This window comes from Macrotis lagotis, chromosome X, assembly GCF_037893015.1.
Source record: "Macrotis lagotis isolate mMagLag1 chromosome X, bilby.v1.9.chrom.fasta, whole genome shotgun sequence".
Lineage (NCBI taxonomy): Eukaryota > Metazoa > Chordata > Mammalia > Peramelemorphia > Peramelidae > Macrotis > Macrotis lagotis.
In genome coordinates, this window is record NC_133666.1 from 578,178,593 (window position 1) to 578,191,958 (window position 13,366).

Here is a 13,366-nt window from a genome sequence, read left to right on the forward strand (position 1 = left end):
AGCTTTTTTTTTTAATAATCTCCCATCAAGGAAAGCTTTGGCAGGTGTTTCATTCCCCTTCTCCTCCCCCTCCCACTATAGAAAAGCTGTTGGAAGAAAATGATCCACAGGATTAAAGTTGGTTTACTTTGTAATATCAACATCTCTGTGATGGACGATATTATGTGGAAAGGACCTCAGGAAGAATAGGGGAAAAGAAACCTATTTCATAGGTGAGAAAGTAGAGACCAGCCCTTATTAAAGTAACTTTCTGAGACTAGTAATAGTTGGAGGGATTTAAAAGAGAAAGAAAGGTGAAATTGTGACTCTAGTGGAACCTTAGTATCACTGAGGTGATACTAACCCGAGAATGAGGTATTCTGGGACAAATGTATCTCTGTGTAGAAATCCTGCTATCTAAAAAGACTGATCCCACACATATATACATACATATATATATATATATATATATATATATATATACATATATATATATATATATGGAATAGGTATTCACCTTTGTGATTGAATTAAAGGCTATAAAGACTCAACAAATATCTTTTCTATCAACAGAAAACACATACATGAAATTCTAATCATCAGAATTATTTTATTCTTTTACAGCACAATAGTATTCCATCACATTTATATACTAGAGTTTGTTCATCCATTTGCCAATTGATGGATATTCTCAGATTTCTATTCTTTACCTCCTCAAAAAGAACTATAAATACTTTTTGGAATTCTTAGTTGGAGTTTGTCTTAGTTTGGTCAGTATTAAGCCCTCCTTTAATCTACCATTCCATTAATTCAGTGTATGTATATATACATATATGTATATATATATACACATATATACACACACACATTATATATATATATATGTATATATATATATATATGTATATGTAAATCTCCAATGCAGAAATTTGTTCTTTTTGAATGGTCTGTATGTAATAGGGGGTTTCCCCCTTTTATTTTCTCAATTGGGTGGGTGGGGTGAAAAGGAAAAGAAGGAAGATTTTTTGCTCATTGAAAAAAAATTAAAATATAAAGGACATTTCTTTTGAATAAGACTAGAATTTTACTTCTAAAAGGATAGGGACTGGAGGTGCTATTTCACTGGAATAACCCAGATAAAGACACACTCTCTACAAATATAGTCTGATGCTGCCTCTTCAATTTATCATCTTAGAAAGTTGACTAGAACACTAGGAATTAAGGTGATTTTTCCAGGGTTATGTGACTATCATAGGTCAGAGATGCAACTTGAAACCAGGTCTTTTTGGCTCAGAGATCAGTTCTATACTCCCTATAGCATGCAATCTCTCAGCATGTTTATACCTAGAGGAGGAAATGTGATATTTCTAGTAATATCTAGTAAAATGTAATGTTTCTAGTTTTTAGCAATAATCGATATGAACTTGTTTATCAAATTAGCTAACTTTCAGAGGTGCAAACTCAGGTCAGGAAGAATGAGACATAGGAAGGCATACTTCTATTTGAAGATGAGGGAAGAAAAGATTTGAGGCATAAAATATTCAAGAAGGGAACTATAGATGGTTAATCTGAAAAAAAAAAAGACTGAAGGAGGATAACGTGACTTTTTAACCATTTGAATATGTTAGCAACTTAGTTTGGGTTGGATTGTTTACCAGGGGGTTGGAGAGGCCTTGGTGTTTTAATCTAGCAGAGATCCATCTCTGGGAACTGAACTCAATTTTTAAAGCAAACCAACCCTAAATGACCTTGTAAAATAATGCAGTTCTGGAGCATCAGGGTAGCAGATGAGCCAAAGGCATCATTAAGAAATTGGTAGCAGATCTGTTCAGGTTAACCTTCTTTTTAGCCATTGGCATATTGATCTGTCAATCTGTATGTTTCTTTCTGAGGGATAAGCAAACTCCATTAGAAAGACACTGTCTGACCACAGAAACTGAAAAGAAGTGTGTATATTTGTTAGTTATAATATCAGGAGGATCTCAGGGTCGGGTTTTGGCTGGTAGAACAGGGGTGAGAAATCTTTCCTTCCCAGTTCCACCCAGTTCATACCAGCCCCTCCCCAGGTTAGACTCCCCATTGTGCCTATGATGTTCCCCCACCCCCAGTCCCATCACTATAATTATTTTCCCAGAATGTGTTCAAGAGCACGTAGCAGAAAATTTTCCTTGCCTCTTTTTTTTTAAAGAATTAGATCAGTTTTTACCAAAATCCTACTGTTTCTGATTATCTTTCACAATCCCAAGCCAACCTGACCTGATTTTCCCATCTTTCTTGTTCCTTGTTGGCTTAGTTGATTGGCTCAGAATATTCTATTGATTCAAACTCAAATGATTCTCCAACCTAAACACTCTGCTATGGTTGCTTAAATAGGACTCACAAAGACCATTGCTTGAGCAATATTTCCCATTGGGTTAAAAAATGCACCAGTCAATGCTTAAATTTAAGCAGATGGAAAGTTCGTTTCTTTTGTTGAATGGGGATGGAGAAAGAGAACTGAAAAAAGTACTCTTTTCTGTCCTAAGAGTATAAAGGTCATTGTACTTTATTTTTTTTTAAACCATGATTTTGTTTCACAGCATTATTTAACAGTACCTTCTTACTCTGATGCCTGTTATATGGTTGTCACCCCATATTGTCTGCTATATTGGAGCATAACTTTTGCTAGATCCTTCCAAGATAGAAATGCTTCATATTTGGCTACAATGCTCAATGGATGAAAAAAAATTATTAGATGGTCCAGTCGATAGATTTCTGGGCATTGAGGCAGGAAGACACACAGCCTCAGACATTTACTAGCTGTTAACCCTGGGCAAGCCACTTAATCTTATTTGCCTTAGTTTTCTTATTCACAGAATGAATTAGAAAAAGAAATGGCAAAATCATTGCCAAGAAAACTCCAAATGAGGTCACAAATTTTGTCACAACTGAAAATGATTGAAAAAATATTTATTATATGCCAGGAATTTTGCTAATGTTGGATGAGAGTGATATAAATGAAAAATAAAAGCAAGATGGTCCCCACACTTAAAGAATTTCCATTTTAATAGACACGCATAGAGGAATAGTGGACAAGGAACAAACAGTAATTCAGTCTTAGAAGTTTCAGATCAGATCAATGCAGTCATGGAATAATTGATTGACAATAACTTTAAAATGATATTGATTTGAGTATTATTCTTTTCTTTTGTTCATTTGCACATGCATGTTTCCAAGTTACAAAATTTACTAGCTGTGTGATTTTGGGCAAGTCACTTAACACTACTTGCCTCTCATTTAGGGCCATCTCCAAGTCATCCTGATTCATATCTGGATCCAGTTGACTCTGGAAGAGAAAGTAAGGTTGGTGACTTAGCACAGCATCTCCTCACTCAAATCCAATTCATGTGCTTTGTCATGGCATCTCCTCCCAGATGTTGTGATCTTCTTTAAGAAGGAAGGACAAACATTATAATTACCAGGGTCAGGGAGCATCTCCCTCCTTGGTACTCCCAGCATTTAGCACCTTGTCCTGTATATAGTAGATACTTGATAGTAGATGCTTAATAAATTGAATTGAACAATTGAATTGCGAATGAAGAGACTTGAATTATAAGATAGTTTTAATGAAAGGAGTTTTAATTTCCCTGCTTAGGCAATAGGTAGCCTTGGAATGACTTTGAGTAAAGGAATGTAATGGTGCATTCTTATGTAAGCAAGGAAGAAGAAGTTGGTAGTAGCATAAGGAATGAGTAGGAAGAGGGAGAAAGTAGAGAGACTATTGCAATTATCTAGGAAGATGATAATGAGGACTAGTAGTAGCATAGCAAAGATAGAAACAGTAGGGGGAAGGCAGAAATGATATAGAAGTTGAATCAATTTTGAGCCTAAATTTGAGAATTGAGAGGAAGCGTGTACCTGCTTAGGGGTTGCTAAGTTGTTGGATAGTGTTGAACTGGAGTCAAGAATACCTGAGTTCAAAATTATGGCATATGATTATAATGGGAAATTATTGTGCTATAAGAAATGATAAACAGGATGATTTCAGAAAACCCTGGGCTTACATGAACTGATGCAAAGTGAAGAAATCCAAGAAAACATTATATAGAATAACAGTAATATTGTACAATGATCAAGCATAATTACTTACCTATTCTCAGCAAAACAATGACCTAAGACAATTCCAAAGAACTCATGTTGAAAAACGCTATCCACCTTGAGAGAAAGAACTGAAAGAGTCTGAATGTAGATTGATGCATTTTATTTTTCACTTCATTTTTCTTGTTTCTTTTGTCTGTTTTTTCTTTCATAACATCATTAGCTTGGAAATATGTTTTACCTTTATCAAATTGCTTATTGTCTCAGTGAGGAGGGAGGGAAGGAAAGAAATTAATATGAATGTTAATTGCTTTTACATGTACTTGGGAAAAATATTATTTAAAAAATACCTGAGTTCTAATCTAGCTTCAGATACTGATTAGCTATGTGACTTTGACCAGATCATTTGAGCACTGTCTGCCTCAATTTCCTCAACTGCAAAATGAAGTTAATAATAGTATTTACCTCCCAGTGTTTTTATGATGATCAAATAATATATTTGCAAAACTTAGCATAATGCCTAACTTATAGTTGATGCTTAATAAATGCTTGTTTGTTTCTGCAAAACCCGTGGAGGCAAACATTAGTAACTGAATGAATGACAGATGATGCCCTTGATATAATTAGATAAAGCAGCATGAGGACCACATTTTGTGGGAAATATGTTTGGGTTTTTTCATGTTGAATTTAAAAAAAACAGGGAAAATTTGGGGGACAATGGCCTAGAGAAGTGGATCTGAAGCTCAGCTAAGATGTCAGGACTATAGATAAAGATTTCAAAATTGACTAAATAAGGTTGATAATTGAAGTTGTGGGAATGAATGAGATTGCTATGGGAGAGAAGGCAGAAATGAAGGTCTTCATGGTATGGTAAAAAGAACATAGTCTGGAAGTTGGAAGATGTGAGTTTGAATCCCAGTTTTACCATTGACTATGTAACTTTGGGTAAGTTACCTCCTGCTCAAGGGCTCTCTCAATTTCTTCAAACTTCTGGGAAGCCAAAGTCTGGTTTCTGAAGGGAGTATGATTACAGAGTTGAGAAGAAAAGAAGAACTGACTATCAGACTATCATGGGAGAGATTTGGCTGTACTGTATTGTTGCAATTTGTTGGCAGAAAATCACATACTTGTGCTTTGCTTAACATTGTGCTAGGGTGCCATGGTACTTTACTGTTATGGGAAGGAACCATATTAAAAAGATCAAGGACTCCCAAAGCATCTAGACCATCACTGGAAGTTCTATTTCCTATCAGATCAGGCCATGGGGGGAAAGCGGTTTTGCAAAAGGCAATGAGAATGATGTTTATGTGTCACATTCTCCTCACTATAATGACAATATTGTGCAAGTCATGCCATCATTCATTTAATGTCTTGGTCTTCTTTGACTACGAAGGATAGCCACAGAAATCTATAAAATCTGGATATTTACTGCCCTCATAAATGATCCTTGCAGGTGTCAATGACTCCCTTCAGAATTATTTTGCCTATATTTTTCATATTATTTAATATGAGTATATGTTATCCTGAAATTTAGTAGGTACCTAAAGACTAAATGTTATCTAAGGTCCCTTCTAATATTACAAGAATCTATACTCTTAAGTTCATAGATTTGGAGAAAGGGATCATCAAGTCCAACCGGCTCCCCTACTCTATTTTACAAATGAAGAAACTGAGACCTAGAGAGTTTAAGTGACTTGCCCCTGGTCACACAGCTATTAAGTGGCTAAGTCAGGATTTAAAATTCATTTTCCTGTCTCCAAGCCCACCATTTTATCAATTACATGTACTTTGTTTTCTCCAAGAAGAGAAAGGGACTGATGGCAGAACCTTGAGAAAATTAGCTTTAATGGCTTGTAAGCTGAAAAGCATCTAGAGAGAAGAGTGAAAAGTAACCATTAGAGAGAAGGGAGTAGTTTCTTAGAAGCTAAGAAAGGCAAGGAAGAGATTTGTAGCAACCTCTGTAAGCTATATTTTCTTTGCTCTCCAGTATAATTTTGGTGATATATTGAGAGGCCACAAGAACAGTGTTTTTAAAAGTATTTGAGGTGATCCAGTTCATCGTCTTTTTAATACATACAGTATTTCTAAGAGTGAAAATGTCAGGACCTTGCACAAATTGTACTGACTTGACCCTTAGAGTGCAACAGCATGATCTCTTCCACATCATTACTTTTTATTACACTGTCGGTCACATCTCTGCAAAGGAGTAAGACAAAAAAGCACAGAACTCATTTTGTCCCCTGACTGAATGAATCTGGGGCCCATCTGATGGCATTTTATCATCTCAGAGTATGTTCGTCATCAGCTCAGTCACTAGTACAGAATTATGGTTTAGAAGGTCATAGTCGCCATGAGAGGTTATTTGAAATATTTGCTTCAAAATGATCAAAAGTTACAGCATTGACTAGTGGTGAAAGAGGCACTGGGATGTTCCTTATTAGCTCTGTCATGCCCAGGTAGGTCTTAATTTTCTATATGGATGAGAAGTGTAGGCCTCAGGCAAGGACTAGATGACCTTTCAGATCCCCTCCAACTTCAAGAGGCTGTGATTTTTCTCAAAGTAATGCTTTGGTTAAACAGTTTCTAATAATAATGTTTGCCCTTCATTTTCAAAGAAGACCCCATGACATCAGGGAGGTGATGCCATGATAAGCACATGAATTGGATCTGTTTAAGGGGAATGCTGTGCTAAGACACTAGCCTCACTTTCTCTTCCAGAACTGAGTCCAGTGACCAGATATGAATCAGGTTGGCTGGAGACGGCCTTGGATATGAGGCAATCAGGTTAAGTAAGTTGTTCAAGGTCACATAACTAATAAGTGGCAAGTGTCTGAGGTTTAGGATTAGAACTCCTGTCCTCCTGAATCCAAGGCCAGTGCTCTATCCACTGTACCATCTAGTTGCCCCAAATGGTATTTATAGCTAATCACAGACCTCCATTAGAATAAGCCTCTTTAATCATCAACTTCTTACCAGAACTGTGTATAAAGAGCAAAAATAGATGAACATTTGCCTTCACCTCAATACATTGGGGAGGGGGAGAGAATATTATAACTCTGGCTAACTTTATTTTGTTGTTGTTATTATTGTTGAGTCATTTCAGTCAAATCCAACTCTCTGAGACTCCATTTGAGGTTTTCTTGTAAAAGATATCACAATGGTTTGTTAATTCCTTCTCTAGCTCATTTTATAGACCAGGAAATTGAGGCAAACAGGATTTAGTGACTTGCTCAAGGGTCACACAACTAGTCAATGTCTATGGTCAGATTTGAACTCATGAAGAAGAGTCCTTTTGACTCCAGGTCTGATACTCCATCCACTGAGCTACTTAGATAAGGGTTATATCAGGAAAACTGAACTGAGTGGAAAAAATTTTAGCTAACTGGGTAAAATACAAAAATTTTAAAATTTGCATTATTGAAGCTGGAGTCAGGGTATCTCAATTTGAATCCAGAGCTGGTCACTTGTAATTTGTGTGACTTTGAGTAATTAAACCTCTTGACTTCAGTCTTTATCATCTATAGAATGGGGAGGGAGGTTGCGTTGTTGTTGTTCACTTATGTCTGATTCTTTGTGATCCATGGACCGTATTATCCAGAGGATTTTCTTGGCAAAGATACTGGAATAGTCAATAGTGTATAGAAATCTATCTTACCCTGTAGAATAAAAGGAGAGGAAAGGGATGGGAACAGGGAGAGAGGAGAGAGAGTGTAAGGTGATAGAAGAGAGGAAAGATCATAGGAAAGGAGAGCCATATACAACACATTTTGTTTTTGGCAAGGCAGTGGGCTGACCCAGAGTCTTAGAGCTAGGTAGTTTTTGGGTGTCTGGGGTTGGATTTGAGCTCTGATCTTCCTGGCTCCAGGGCCGGTGCTCTGTCTGCTGCTCCACTGGCTACCCCACAACATATCTTTGAGGAGGGACAAAGTGAATGGAGAGAGAGAGAATGGAATAAAAGTTGAGTGAGGAGGAAATAGAATGGAGGGAAATAGCAATAACGATGGGGAAAAAATATTGAAGTAATGTCTCTGATGGACTTATGATAAAATGCTGTCCATCCCAGAGACAGAGCTGATGGTATCTGAACATAAACTGAAGTATATTCTTTTCTTTTGCTCTCACTTTATTTTTCTTGAGGTTTCTCTCTCTTTGGCGGGGGGATTATGTTTATTTTTACAACAAGCTAATACTGTGATGTGAAAAATAAATAAATTAATTTTTTAAAAAGATACTGGAGTGGTTTGCCATTTCCTTCCCCAATAGATGAAAGCAAATAGAGGTTAAGTGACTTGTGCTGGATCACACAGCCAGTAATACAATCTGAGATTGGATTTCAACTCAGTTCTTCCTGACTCCAACCTTAGCCCTCTGTCCACTGAGTCACTTAAGCTGACTGGATTAGAAGACCCTTAAAATCCATTCCAATGAGCAACTAGATGGCACCATGAATAGAACACTGACCCTGGAGTCAGAAGGACCTGAGCTCAAATTCAGCCTCAGACACTTAATATTTACTTAGCTGTGTGACCTTGGGCAAGTCACTTTAACCCCATTACCTTGAAAATAACTAAACAAACAAACAAATAAACAAACAAAAAATAAAAATCTATTCTAACTCTATATCTATTCTCCTATGAACCCATGGTCAATAATTTCAAAACAAATCATTGAAATTTAATGCCTCAAATTTATCAGAAGATAAACATTTTTAACAAAAAAAAGCTAATCATTGGATCTCTAACACATTCTAATTCTTGAACTCTAAGCACTTTATCAAGTTCTTACCTGATTTCTCATCTCACAATATGTCTTGACAAGAAATATATATATATGCATCTATCAATTTGAATCTTTGAATTAACATTTAAAATATTTTTATTTTCTCCCCCGCTACATGAAAAACAATTTTCAGTATTCATTTTAAAAACTGAATTCCAAATTTTCTCCTTCATTTCCTACCCCTATCATTAAGAAGGCAAGCAATTTTTACATAGATTTTTACATAGATCATTCATGTTTATTATGCATTAACTTTTAGAAGGAAAAGCAGAGCAGATTTTCCTCTCTGGTTTAAAAATCTAGGGGTCAATAGTCCCGAAACCTGGAGCAAGACATTCAACATTATTGGGCCTTTAATTCTGTCATCACTTAATGGAGTGGATAAAATTGATATATAACATCTCATGGATTATAATGATCTTTAATCAGTGCTCAGAAAATGTCCATTTGCTGGTCCTCTCTCCTGGGACCAGAGCTCAGAAAGAAAATATTTCACTGGTGATAATTTTCAGACAGGATTAGTAACCTATTATTCCTGCCTATTTAGTATGTTCCATAATTGACAAAATATGACAGAGAAGAGAAGAACTTTAGGATGAACCCCAAGGTCTTGTAGTTCACATGAGAATCTTCTTGGTAGCATGTATCTCAAGTTCTCAGTTTATAGTATCCAAATGCTTACTATTAAATTACAGAAACTAAAGGAAATCCTAAATTGGTTCCCTTTAAGACAGCAGCAGTTACTTCTTTGACTGACTAGCTTAACTCCTAATATCAGTGGCAGCGGTGACAATACCAGCAGGATTCCTTCTCTAGTCTCTTTTTGAATGTCATTTTGATTTTGTCTCTGAGTATCACATAAACTGGGTTCCTTATTCATTTCCCCCCTCCAATTAGTATTTTTTCTTTATTCTTTTGATCCTCATCCTGCCATGATCAGCATTGTAGGGTTTCATTTCTGGTACAATGGAGCTTGTCTTGGTCATTTTTGGGGAAGCTACATGAATTGACAGCTTAAGGAAAGGGACATATTATTAATATGATGTATGTGAAAGGCAATCATAGTAAATTGAGGGCTAGCTTTGGAGTCTGGAAGTCCCAGGTTCTGTTACCATGATCAAGTAACCTCTCAGAGCCCCTGATGATTCTTTAAGATTATAAGTTTCACTTAAGTCTCTTATCTGTATCAGTTTCTACCCCAATGAAATCACAAGTCAAAAAATTTCCATCCCCTATTGTGGGCATACATATACTCACATCTCTGTTCAGTGTGTGTGTGTGTGTGTGTGTGTGTGTGTGTGTACACATATATAGGTATACTTATAACCATTATTTACATATAGTACTTATTATTTACCAGGCATTGTGCTAAGTGAGTTGCAAATTTTATCCCAGCCCTGGAAGGTAAGTGCTATTACTATTACATTTTAAAGATGAGGAATCTGAGGCAGACAAACTTGTTTGTGACATGTCCAGGGTCAGATTGCTACTAAGTGTCTTTGGTCAGATTTGAACCTAGGTCTTCCTGACTCCAGACTGTTTTATCCACTGTTTTATCTATCACCCCTTTTGAGGCTTCTCTCCAACTGACTGCAACAGTAGTTCCCAAATGACTGCTTACAACTCCTCCTCGCTGGGTTGTAAGGACAACCCTGAGAGGATTGAGCCTCTAGCCTTGTAGAACATGAGCCCCTCATTAGTGCACTCCTTATTAACATTCTGCCAATAGTCAATTAACTTTTCTAGAAAAGATGGTGCAGTGAATAGAGTGTTGGATTTGCTCTTCTTGAGTTCAAATTTGGCTTCAGACATTTACTAACTGTGTGATCCTAGGCAAGCCACTTAATCTTGTAAAATGATCTGGAGAATGAAATGACAAATCACTCTGGTATCTTTGCCAAGAAAATCTCAAATGGTCTCACAAAGAGTTGTACATGACTGAAAAATGACTGAACGGCAACCACAAGATGACATGAAATACAAATTAGTACAAAACATTTCCCTGTTAATCTGGGGCATACAATTAAATATAACATCCATGGAGCAGTGAACTTAATTTTAGGGTAAAATGGTAGTAAAGGCACACATGTAGCAAAGGGATTCTTTTAAGGAGGAAGCATCATTTCTACACTGGAAATTTTCTCTTTTCTGTAGAGTCCTTAGGAAATTCCTCTTAGATATAGTTCTCTTTTGTATTCTGAGTGTTAGTAACTTTCTAGAGTCTATAGCTGAAATTCCTCTTTTCCTCAGTGGATCATTTTCCCTGAAGTTTCTTTACTTCAAATGTACTTTGTTTTCTATCTATTTGTCCTTCATGTGATTCTCCAACTTCCATTGAAAATGACTTAGGGAGTTATATATTTTTAAAGATTTTATTTATTTTGAGTTTTACAATTTTTCCCCTAATCTTATTTCCCTTCCCCCACACCCCACAGAAGGCAATCTGTCAGTCTTGACATTGTTTTCATGGTATAAATTGTTCCAAACTGAGTGTGATGAGAGAGAAATCATATCCTTAAGGAAGAAACATAAAGTACAAGAGATAATGAGATCAGACAATAAGATATCAATTTTTTTTTTCTAAATTTAAGGTAATAGTCCTTGATCTTTGTTCAAACTCCACAGTTGTTTCTCTGGATATAGATGGTATTCTCCATTGCAGACAGCCCCAAATTGTCCCTGATTGTTGCACTGATGGAATGAGCAAGTCCATCAGGGTTGATCATCATCCCCATGTTGCTGTTGGGGTGTACAGTGTTTTTCTGGTTCTGCTCATCTCACTCAGCATCAGTTCATGCAAATCCCTCCAGACTTCCCTGAATTCCTATTCCTCCTGGTTTCTCTTAGAACAATAGTGTTCCATAACATACATATACCACAGTTTGCTAAGCCATTCCCCAATTGAAGGACATTTACTTAATTTCCAATTCTTTGCCACCACAAACAGGGCTGCTATGAATATCTTTGTACAGGTGATTATTTTTACCCTTTTTCATCATCTCTTCAGGGTATAGACCTAGTAGTGGTATTGCTGGATCAAAGGGTATGCACATTTTTGTTGCCTTTTGGGCATAGTTCCTAATTTCTCTCCAGGAAGGTTGAATGAGTTCACAGCTCCACCAGCAATGTAATAGTGTCCTAGATTTCCTACAACCTTTCCAACAATAATCATTATCCTTTCTGGTCATATTGGCCAGTCTTGAGAGGTGTGAGGTGGTACCACAGAGAAGCTTTAGTTTGCATTTCTCTAATAAGTGATGATTTAGAACAATTTTTCATATGACTATGGATTTCTTTTATCTCCTCATCTATAAATTGCCTTTGCATATCCTTTGGCCATTTGTCAATTGGGAAATGTTTCCCAGTTTACTACATTTCTTTTGATCTTGGTTACAGTGGTTTTGTCTATGCAAAAGCTTTTTAATTTAATGTAATTGAAGTCATCTAGTTACTTTTAGTGATGTTCAGGGAGTTATATTTTTAACTATTATCTGTAAGGAGGCCAAGAGAAGACCTAGAAATCAACTTCAAATTTTTCAAGATTGTATTCTCTCTAAAAAATACAGTAGCAGTATTTCCATAACTGTCCTGTGGGAGGGGCTATTGAAACTGAGATTACACATAGATAATTTTATTTGAGCTTTACAATGACTCCATGAAGTATTATCAATTAATCAATCAAGCAAGAGTCATAAAGTACCAAGTGCCAGAGTTGTAATCAACATGTTATAAAAAGACAAAAATGATATTGTCTTTACCCTTTTGGGGGGAGAGTATTTTATATATATATATATATATTTATATTTATATTTATATTTATAATTATATATATATATATATTTAAGGGTAGGGTTTATCCTTAGCCTCAATTAAGGTAAATAAAAGGCATTAAGAGTAAGGGTAGGCACACATGAAATTCTGTGGCCTCCTTATAGGTATAAATTCTCTTTGAATGGGGTCAAGAAGGAGAACAGTATGATTGGATGACCAAATAAACAAACTATATTCCAGAAGGCTTTATCAACCAGAGGCATCTTAGTAGTTGACCCAGTCTGCTGGTAAAGAACAATGGTGAAGATCTTCAAGTACAGGAACTGAGGAGTCTAGTTTGAGAGTCAGGACCAGATACCTGAGAGGGAATCCTTTTGTAGGATGGATAGTTTTTCCTTTCCCTTTTCTTCTTGATAGGCTTTCTTCCTTTCCTCCCTGCTAACTACATTAATCATTTCATTGGAGATTGATCTCCAATGGAGGCAATGCATCCATCTAGGAGCAGCAAGAGACACAAGGTCAGACAACTAAAACATACACAGGAAGAAAGATAACCACTTGGGAGAGGAAGAAGTTTTGAGGAGCTTGACCTGCATGCACCAGAAAAAAATTGATATTGAATTCAAGAATAAGATTTTCCTCTGCTATATGTATCTGGATTCCATAGATACTAGCATACTTTATAAATGTGGGCCCCCTCTCCCCAAGGATTTGGGTATTCAGGGGGAGTGTTTACTTTTGATATTAGGGGGATAGTTTG